We start from the raw sequence: 8,864 nt of genomic DNA, 5'->3' as shown, positions 1-8,864 counted from the left end.
GGAAGTCATTCCTGCAATCAGTACTGGGTTGCTGTGGCGACCCAGCACTGACTGCTGCGGCTGCAGGCTCAGTGACCCAGAACTGACTGCTGAGGGGGCTGTGAATCAAGCCCAGAGAGAGGCCTGAAGAGAGAAGCAGGGTCTGATCCGTAGCCTCTGTGGCAGCTGTTGATCAGCACTTGCCTCTCTCTTTCTCTCCCAGCCTGGCCAGCAGCTGTGCCTCCATTTCTCTCCAATCCTCCACTGGGGCTGCTGATCAGCCCTGCCTTTCTGATCAGGCCCTGTTGATAGGCCCAGAGATGCTGACTGGCATAGAAACTGACCAATCAGAACCAAATCTGGGTGAACTGTGAGGAACAATTGTTGCCTAGGAGGCAGAGCTTTTGACGCTGACTGGCATAGAAACCAACCAATCAGAATTAAATTGGCCAGCAGAGGAAGGTAGTTGGGGGCGAAATCAGGCCTGCAGGTGAGGGCAGTTGGGGGTGAGATCAGGCCAGCAGGGGAGGGCAGTTAGGGGTGATCAGGCAGGCAGAGGCAGTTAGGGGTGTTTAGGCTGGCAGGGAAGGGCAGTTGGGGGCAACCAGGCTGGCAGAGGAGGGCAGTTGGGGGCAAGATCAGGGAAGCAGGGGAGGGAAGTTGGGGGAGAGATCAGGACAGCAGGGGAGGGCAGTTAGGGGCTATTAGGCAGACAGGCAGAGGCAGTTAGGGGCAATTAGGCAGGCAGGCAGAGAGGTTAGGGGTGATCAGGCAGGCAGGCAGAGGGTTAGGGGAAATCAGGCAGGCAGGCAGGTGAGTAATTAGAAGCCAGCAGTCCCAGATTGCAAGAGGGATGTCCTACTGGAGAGGGTGCAGGTTGGGCTGAGGGAACGCCCCCCCCTCCGTGCACGAATTTCGTGCACCTGGACACTAGTGTATAATAACAGACATAAAACATGTCTAAAACAACATTTGTATACAACATATGCATATGTGTATATGAATGGATATGTGTGTGTACTGCATATAATAAATTTATCTTTAGATAGATACATAAACTGGTAATAGTGAGAGACTAGGAGACTGAGCTGAGAGGTTGACTTAATTTTCACTGTATGTGAACTGCATTATTTGAATTCTTTTCACCATGTCCATATTTTATTTATTCAAAATGAATAAAAATGTAAAGAATTAGCAGTAATATTAATGAATGTTTCAGCAGTTCTTAGCATAAGGAGAAATCATTCCTAGAAAAATCAATTTTATGAAATTAATCTTTCACTCACTCACCAGTTATCAATACTGAATAGGTTCTGATAACTTTTGAGTTGTCGTCACTGACCAGAGAGGTCCCACTAACACACACACACACACACACACACACACACACACACACACACACTACTGTTATTTTAAACCACCAAAGTAGTTCATGTGTCTGTCATATTCTCATTAAGAATCAAGTTACTGGATATTGGAAAAAACATTTTTCCATTTGAATTAAAAATCATCATAGGAAAAAAAAAGAAAAAAAATCATAGTTTATCTGTGACTAGCACAACATCTCATTTATGTTTAAAATTGAAGAGCAGAATGACTCCACCAAATCAGGAATTTATAAACACAGGATCGTATCTTGATAGATACATAGTTGTGGATTACAACATAATTGTTTGGTAGCTGTGGTTTTGTGCTATTTCTCTGTGGTATTAGATGGTTGTAAGGAGGTTCAATTTTCTTTTACAAAGAAGGAGCAAAAGCAGAATGTAAAAGCACAGATTCCCACCCATCTCATGTGCAGTGGTGAGGAAAGCCATAAAGTCATTCCAAGGAAGGGGACAGGAATGTTCTGTCTGTTCTTTCTCTGCTTGCTATGTGAGACCCTCTCATCCTGAAAGTGGGCTAATGGAACCACTAGAGCAGGAAAGAATGATTCCACAGCACATGTACATGTAGTTATTACAATGTTTAGACTTTTATTCTGGGCCTTTGCTTGTTCAAAACAGAATCTATTGCATTTCATTTATTAAAGTCTTGTTCTAACTTTATAGATTCAACAGCAAGTGTTCCAGATTTTTCACTTTCCTTATTTTTTTAATAAAATGTTTATTTGTATTTACTTACCTTTTTTCTTTTTATTGAATTTATTTAGGCAACACTAACAAAATTATACATGTTTCAGGTGCACAATTCTTAATTTTTATATATCCATTTGCACCTCCATTTATGACACCATTTAACATGATATTTTGAATAAATGCCAGCTAGACTGAGCACTAGAGAATTTCAAGCATAAATAAAGGTCAAATAAAAATTTCAAGCAAAGGTCAAATTGCTATTCAAAGAGAATCTTAGAGATCAGATTCACTTCCTCATTCTCTATGGCCTATGAGGTAGAATTTGGGGTGACACTATAAATAACCAGCTTCTCTATAATCATCAACATCATTAGTCTGTGCTTGTGGATTATGTGACATGGTTGTACTTATCTATAATAATAAAAGTATATTATGCTAATTAGAATGGACAAAGCCACAGCAGGTGGGGGCCAAGGCAGAGGCAGCCGAGGCGGTGGGGGGAAGGCCAAGGTCCTTGCATGAATTTTGTGCATTGGGCCTCTAGTATATTCATAACAGTGTGTAGCTGAAAGGGGCCTTAGAGATTATAATGATGAAATACAAGTTCAGAGCAGTCAAATGACATGCCCAGAATCACACAGGTGGTTAGTAAAAAGTTCCAGATAAAACTCAGGTTTTGCTATGCCTAATTCATTGCAACTCCTAATACATTATAGTTATTATTGTAGGTTTTGATGTCACTGTTGCCTTCATTGTGTTTATGGTATAGTGAAACACCAGGAATTGCTGTACTATTGGGCTATTGGGCAGGACGGGGTGCACTTGAGGAGATGATGGTACTCTATTCAAACTTCAACAAAAACCATGCTGCTTATGTCCTTATTATCTGTTTGTGCTTCTGCCTAAGATTTTGTTGGAACAAAGGGTTCTACAAGTAAAGCATTTGGAAATCAAATCAATAGTTAATCCAAATTTAATGAGCGTATAGTTTTAATAGAACATTTATAAAGCATGCATAAGAAGCTAATGCATATGCCCCAAAGAAGTTAGGTATGTGACTTGGTGTAGTTGTGGATCAAGTTTGGATTCTGAACTAAGTAAATAGATCCTTCCTCAGTACACTCTGAGTTCTGATGTCCTATTTCTCTTCCATCTAGCTCAGTGGTTCCCAATTAGGGGTGATTTTGCTGCCCAGGGACATTTGGCAAGATCTCAGGACATTTTTGGTTGTACTAGCTATGGAGGGATGCTACTGACATCTAGTAGGTCGAGGCCAGGGTTGCTGTTGAACATTCTACAGTGCACAGGACAGCCCCACAATGAAGAATGGTCTGAACCCAAATATCAATAGTGCCGAGGTGAGAAATCCTGATCTAGATAATCCTACCTATCAGTTAGGGCCAACTAAAGGTCCACTGTATCTCTTTTTCTGGACTCCACCAGCTCTCTTTTCTCTGAGATCATATGTTTTTTTACTCCCCAATTTAGTGTTAATTGAGTAATAGTTTTACTTGCTTATAATGTTTCAAGCCCAGATTAATCTTAGCTTCTTAACTAGATTATAAGTGTCTCATGTAAAGAGAGACTGTTTTATGAATATACCTGTTTTGGGTGCTTTATAGGCATCTAACCTTGGCTAAAGATATAGAATATGCTTTTGGGGAGGATGTGAGAAGGAAAAGTCCAAAATGCCGCAGATGGCCAGAGAAGCTGCTTAAACAAAAAATCAGAAATCACTAGTAAAGAAAGTCCATAGAATTTTCCAGCTGTTGAGGGTAATTACAAAGATGGTGGTAAAAGGCAAGTAGATATGAGGAAGAGGATGAAGGCAAAGTGGAAGGGGATTTTGAAACCAGTCAAGGAGTTAATGGTAGAAGAGGTAGATAAAAAGAGCTTCTGAAGATGTCATTCATCATTTGTCCATTCAGCAAATACTTACAAAGCATCTTCTAGGTGTTGGCACTGTTCTAGGCATGGTAAAACAGTGTATGGTGGCTGATATACTTCTGGTGAGTGTGAGGATAGATTATTAATCAACTAATGATATAATACTGTATTATCTATGCAAGCTGTATATATACACATACTACATACAGTTTATATAATGTCCAAACCACATCTATAATGTAATACCAGATAGTGATAAGCAGTGTTATTCTAATAAGCTGACTTTAGGGTGGGGAGAGCCCAGATTTATAGTGTTTTCCAATTTTGGTAGTATAAACACTTTGACCATAGATGATTTTAAGCTACAAATGTGAGGTCATTGAACATAGAGTTGGGGAGAGATAATATTCACAGTGCTTTAAAGAAAATGCAAAGCTGATTTAGAAGAATGAAGGTGGTGGGGATATTATTTTTTATGTTGCAGTCAGAGAAGATCTTTTGAGGATGTGACATTTGAATAGTGAGGTTTCTGTAGAAAGATGTGACTGTTTTACCAGTATGTTTGGTGGCTTCCTGATACCTCACCCTTTTCCCTGTAGAGCTATAAATATGGGTAAACTAGAGATTCTGTCACGTCTTATTTCTCTACCTCAGCAGAGCAGCTTGGTGAGACATCTCAGAGAAGAAAGTTGAAAAGAGAGAACACACAAGCTCCTTTCCCCACATTACACCCTTGGGATCTAACATGTGGCTGGAAAGCTCTGTAGAGTAAAGAATGCCACCATATCTGTGGGGGGACCAGGGTCCTTACCCAGAGCTGCCTGCAAATCTTGCCTCTCTCCCAGGGATAGATAAGGTATTATTATAAGAGTCACTCTGCAACGTGAACTGGGATACTTGGAATGGCAGTCCTACTTCAGGTTGTAACATTCTTCACATGCTTTCTGGATTGTTGTTACTGTTGTTTTTTAATGCATGTATATAGGATTTTCTGTTTTCAAATGAATGACCACAGAAGTCCACAAACTGATGTTGGCCTAAAAGAGTGGCAATTTAGTTGAGAAATGGGTTCAGTTTGTAACTTCCAAGGGTAGATAATAGATCTCCAGGAGTAAAAAAGCTAAAAACAGGAGGGAAATGTTTTCAAACTCTCTTCAACCAAACCACTGATTTAAGTGGGGGGGGAGGGGAAATCCCTCTGAATGCCAAGAAAGCATATTTCATATGTCCCCATCAACTGTGAGGCAGTTGCTTTTCCATGAAGACCCACCATATGGACAGTATGAGAAATCTCACATTAAAATAAATTGTTATTCAGAGAGAGCCTTTTATTTGAGCCAAGTCTCCTAACTTTACATTTTACAGCCTTTGCCACACAATTATGAGGTCCGATTGGGTTGTTTAAACATTTTGTAGTATTTAATCCTCCAAGTGCAGCAATCTTTGTTTTAATCTCTCCTCACAGTGGCCCTGTAGCAGCATGAGAGAAAACAGGAGCCCTGAGCCCCAACTATCCTCCTTCTGGATCCCCTTCCCATTCTTGGACTTATGGGCCTCAGATGCAAGGCTAGGCTGTTATGCCTTTTAAGATCAAGTCCTCCCTTAAAATGCTGGGTTGGCTGAGGAAGGCCCTGATGGGGACAGAGGGAGATATGGCCCTGGTTTCTGATTATGCAGTCAGGTTGACCAGCAGGGGCATTGCTTCAGCCACAGGGGACTTTAACAGCGAGACAGACAGACTTTCTTTGGTCAGACTTGGTGTCAGGAAGGAGGACATTATACTATCCCCTCTCTTGTGCTCAGCATTTACAGGTTAAGCTTGCTCTCTGGGGTTCTTCCCCTTTGGCTCAGTACTTCTGATGGTTTGAGAGTCACTGGCAATGGAGGCAGGGGGAGTAATCCCAGTCAAAAGTTAAAGCCAGTTGTATTCATTTGCTCAGACTGCCATAACAAACCACCACAGGCTTGGAGGATCCTTCCTTGTCTTTTATAGCATTTGGTAGCCTCATATGTTCCTTGGCTTGTGGCAACATAACTGCAGCTTCTGCCTCCATATTTATATGACTGTCTTCCCTCTGTCGGTGTCCAGAATTTCCTCTTCTTATAAAGACACCGGTCATGTTGGATTAGAGACTCATGCTACCTTTACTAATTATATCTGCAATGACACTGCTTCCAAAAACGGTCATATTCTGAGGTGCTGGGGGTTAAGACTTCAACAGATCTTTTGGAGGGACACAATTCAACTCATAATTCCACTGAAAAAAGGAACATATTTTTCCAATGAAGATCAATGTAGATGGTGACTAGGAAGCAGGTGAGCCAGAGAAAACAGCTTGCCAGTCCAGGCCTAGATTGCAATTCATAAGCTGTACTCTTATTGAAATTCTTGCCCCAGTCACAAATGCAAGGGAGCTTGAGACAGCCACCTAGTTTTGTAGCCTCAACTCTAAATTCCCTGACCCCTGGAGGTTTAACCAGACCTGTAATATTATTTTAACTGTATCACTTGTGATCTAATGCCATTTACATGTGGCAAGGCTATGTGATCAGTAGCAGGATTAATAGAGGGCTGTGGAGCCTCACTCGTTTGTAGTCCAGATTTCCTTCTCCACCTAATTCCACTGTCCCAAAAGGCAGAGTTCTAGGTGTGTTTTTGTTTGTTTGTTTGTTTTTCTGCCATTCCTCTATTGGCCATTTTCTCTTGTCCCTACTCTCCTGGCTGGCTGGAACAACCTCATAAATATTCTGAGCTGCTTTCCTGTCTGCAGAGCTCACCGCACCATGGGGAAAGAGGCCTGTGGAGATGAGAGGGTGAGAGTTCCCCACTGACAACAAGGGTTAGTAAAGAAAGGCTCTCTTTATTTCAATAGCCCTGGTAATTCTTTCCTGTTACTTACTCTCATCTCAAACCCTTCAATTACCTGTGCCACTTGCTAAACAAGCTGACAGGATGTAATTTGACACAGAGGAAGAGAGAGAGGAGTTCCTTTTCTCTCCATGTTTAAAGGCAAAAGGGGGTTTCCTGAATAATGGTATAATTTACTGTTAAAAATATATATTTTTTTTATTGATTTCAGAGAAGAAGGGAGAGGGAGAGAGAGATAGAAACATCAATGATGAGAGAGTCATTGATTGGCTGCCTCCTGCACCCCACCTAGTGGAGATCAAGCCCACAACCAAGGTACATGCCCTTGACGGGAATCAAACCTGGGACCCTTCAGTCTGTAGGCCGACACTCTATCCACTGAGCCAAACCTGCTAGGACAATAATGGTATAATTTACTTTTAAGTGAACTGTAAAGTAAAATGATCTTCCTCATTCTTTTGGAAGAAGAGGCCCCAATATTCACAATGCAGACTTTTCTTTCAAATTAGCAAGTAGTGATCCTTCCCCAACACTCACACCCTGATGCAGATATTTTCCCTACTCCGCATGCTCAAAATGCGGGTGCATTTATGATGGTAGACCAAACAAACAAACAAAACAAAACAAAAGCTGTACCTAAGGGTGCACACTCATAGAAATTAATTTGAGGTGCCCTAAGATTTTAGACCACTCCCCATAGGACTTACAGACATTGGCCTAAGTCAGAAAGAACATTTTATGAATTTGACCCCAAAGGCAAGGGAAGTGACAGCAAAAATAAATGAATGGGACTATATCAAACTAAAAACCTTCTGCACAGCAAAAGAACCTGCCAATAAAAGAAAAGGCAACCAACCAAATGGGAGATGATATTTGCAAGCAACAGCTCTGACAAGGGGTTAATATCCAAAATATATAAAGAACTCATAGAACTCAACACCAAACAAAAAGTCCAATTAAATAATGGGCAGAGGACCTAAACAGACACTTCTCCCAAGAAGCCATATAATGGCCAACAGATATAAGAAAAGATGCTTAACTCCACAAGCTATTAGGGCAATGCAAATCAAAACTACAATAAGGTATCACCTCACACCTGTTAGAATGGCTGTTATCAGCAAGACAAGTGAAAACAAGTGCTGGAGAGGTTGTGGAGAAAAACGGAACCCTTATTCACTGCTGTTGGGAATATAGACTGGTACAACTACTATGGAAAACAGTATGGTGGTTCCTCAAAAAATTAAGAATAGAGTTAGCATATGACCCAGCAATCTAACTTTTGGATATGTATCTGAAAAACTTGATAACATTTATTGGCAATGATATATGTACTCCTATGTTCATTGAAGCATTATTTCCAGTGGCCAAGATATGGAGCCAACCAAAGTGTCTTTCAGATGACTGGATAAAGAAGATATGGTACATATATACCATGGAATACTTCTCAGCCATAAGGAGAGATTAAATGCTGCCATTTGTGACAACATGGATGGACCTTGAGAATACTATGCTAAGTGAAATACGTCAGTCATATAAAGCTAAGAACCATGTGATTTCACTCATATGTGGGATATAAAACTAAAACTCATAGACACAGACAGCAGTATTGTGGTTATCAGAGGGAAGGTGGGTGGGGGGTAGTAAAGGGTAAAGTAAGCCAAATATATGGTTATGAAGAAGACTTGACTTTGGGTGGTGGACACATAATGCAATGTACAGATCATGTGTCAGAAATTTATACTTGAAACATATATAATCTTATTAACCAATGTAACCCAATAAATTTAATTTAAAATAAATAAATAAAAATAAATACTAAAAAATCAAGACAAAGGTAGCAATTTTCCCATGCAAGTCACCATTGTTTGCATTAATCTCACTTCCTCCCTCTTTCCCAAATGAGGGGTGCAGTGATATCCATTCCCCATCACCCTAGGATCACACCAGCCACTATGGCTACTTTCCACCATAAAGCAGCTTCCAGAAGATGTGCTGAGTGGGGTTGCAAGGGCTTTTTTACTGTATTGCATTCTGTGACAGTATGATCCATT

The sequence above is a fragment of the Plecotus auritus genome (genome assembly GCF_963455305.1).
Source record: "Plecotus auritus genome assembly, chromosome: X".
NCBI lineage: Eukaryota > Metazoa > Chordata > Mammalia > Chiroptera > Vespertilionidae > Plecotus > Plecotus auritus.
This window is presented reverse-complemented; position numbering follows the sequence as displayed.